This window comes from Electrophorus electricus, chromosome 3 (genome assembly GCF_013358815.1).
Source record: "Electrophorus electricus isolate fEleEle1 chromosome 3, fEleEle1.pri, whole genome shotgun sequence".
Lineage (NCBI taxonomy): Eukaryota > Metazoa > Chordata > Actinopteri > Gymnotiformes > Gymnotidae > Electrophorus > Electrophorus electricus.
The window spans coordinates 1,505,001-1,507,500 of record NC_049537.1 but is presented as its reverse complement, the minus strand read 5'-3'; the positions used below and the strand labels follow the sequence as shown (position 1 = coordinate 1,507,500).

At 41.5% G+C, this 2,500-nt stretch overlaps 1 protein-coding gene across 1 annotated transcript in view; it reads left to right on the top strand.

The window, feature by feature from the left end:
• The window catches only part of ptprfa (protein tyrosine phosphatase receptor type Fa), a 155,517-nt gene that overhangs the window by 130,951 nt on the left and 22,066 nt on the right, over positions 1-2,500 (top strand).

The window sequence follows — 2,500 nt, the reverse complement described above, 5'->3', positions numbered from 1 at the left end:
TGGTCCACTATTAGCTAAACATTAGTCCAGTATAGCCCAACATTACTCCACTATTAGCTAAACATTAGTCCAGTATTAGCCCAACATTGGTCCACTATTAGCTAAACATTAGTCCAGTATGGGCCCAACATTGGTCCACTATTATCTAAACATTAGTCCAGTATTAGCCCAACATTAGTCCACTATTAGCTAAACATTAGTCCAGTATGGGCCCAACATTGGTCCACTATTAGCTAAACATTAGTCCAGTATGGGCCCAACATTGGTCCACTATTAGCTAAACATTAGTCCAGTATGGCCCAACATTGGTCCACTATTAGCTAAACATTAGTCCAGTATGGGCCCAACATTGGTCCACTATTAGCTAAACATTAGTCCAGTATGGGCCCAACATTGGTCCACTATTATCTAAACATTAGTCCAGTATTAGCCCAACATTAGTCCACTATTAGCTAAACATTAGTCCAGTATTAGCCCAACATTGGTCCACTATTAGCTAAACATTAGTCCAGTATTAGCCCAACATTACTCCACTATTAGCTAAACATTAGTCCAGTATTAGCCCAACATTGGTCCACTATTAGCTAAACATTAGTCCAGTATTAACCCAACATTGGTCCACTATTAGCTAAACATTAGTCCAGTATTAGCCCAACATTGGTCCTATTAGCTAAACATTAGTCCAGTATGGGCCCAACATTGGTCCACTATTAGCTAAACATTAGTCCAGTATGGGCCCAACATTGGTCCACTATTAGCTAAACATTAGTCCAGTATGGGCCCAACATTGGTCCAGTATTAGCTAAACATTAGTCCAGTATTAGCCCAACATTGGTCCACTATTAGCTAAACATTAGTCCAGTATTAGCCCAACATTGGTCCAGTATTAGCTCCAAATCAGGACAACTTCAGTCAATCAGCCTCACATTAGTCCACAGTTATCTAAACATTAGCATTTGTTAACTGAATGTTAGCTCAGTGTCACCTTGGCATTACCGCATTGTTTGTCCAACACTAGCGGCACAGACGTTCACGACACAGCTGGTGTGAGTGCCATGTCGAGCCCTGCAGTGACTGAGCCACACAGATGTTTAAAGTGAATTATGCCAAGCAAACAGATCCATTTACCTTCATTATGTGCTGTGGTATCTTAAACCAGAGTTTACACCACCATCTCCTCAGACCTGTTCTTAGCACAAACACAAGCGCATCACGGTATTTTCCTCACGACAAGCAGGCATAATAGTATAAAGACATGCTCAGTGTCTCACATGAACATCACCACACTGAAAATAATCTCCCGAACACTCACTAAACACAGTAACTTCATTTATTTTACATAAGGAGAAACAGTTTTATTGTGACTATTATTATATATTATCATATTATAGAACATTCTATAATTTAAATAGTGATATCACAATAATGTAAATATTAATTTTATTCTCATCATAGTGACCAACTATAATAATTGTTGGCATTATTAATAGCTATACATATAACCTTGGATAACATAATTATATAGAGAACCAGGGAAATCTGTTTTTAGTGTCTTTTATTTTGGCATGCTGACTCTTACTTGTATGAGTGTTTCCTCATCTGGGAATTTTTGTTTGTGCTGTCATTTGTGCACATTTGCTGCCATGTCAACATTGTCACTGCACTGCACACTCAACACTGAAAGGGAATGAGAGGAGATAATCCACTGAATACTAATCACATCTGATGATCATGTGATCAATTTAACCACACCTCCTTTTATAACTGTGCCACTCTGTGATGGATTAGTGCATCTGCACTGGTCACGAGAAGAAGGAGCAACATTTCTGCCACGCCCACATGTGTCTGTGCTGTGGGATTATGCCTCATTTCTGTCACGCCCACATGTGTCTGTATTGAGGGATTATGCTTCATTTCTGCCACACCCACATGTGTCTGCTGTGGGAGATGCCTCATTTCTGCCACGCCCACATGTGTCTGTACTGAGGGATTATGCCTCATTTATGCCACGCCCACATGTGTCTGTGCTGTGGGAGTATGCCTCATTTCTGCCACGCCCACATGTGTCTGTACTGAGGGATTATGCCTCATTTCTGCCACGCCCACATGTGTCTGTGCTGTGGGATTATGCCTCATTTCTCTACTTGCACAGGAGAAGGCAAGAATCCATAAAATCAGAGCCCATTGTGTCTTTGAAGTTCATACTTCTCTCTATTTTTCTGTCTCTTTCTTGCTCTCTTTTGCCATCTCTTTCTCTCATCCTCTTTTCATCCATCTTTCTCTCCGTCTTTTTCTCTCTCTCTGTCACCCTCACCATCTCTCTTTCCATTTGTCCATCTCTCTCCCTCTCTCTTCCTGACTGTTCCATACCTGTGGGCTACACTCTCTCTCTCACTCTCTCTCTCTCTCCACTGTGGGCTACACTCTCTCCCTCTCTCTCTCGCTCTCTCTCCACTGTGGGCTACACTCTCTCCAAGTGCTGTGATGATTCACATGTGTC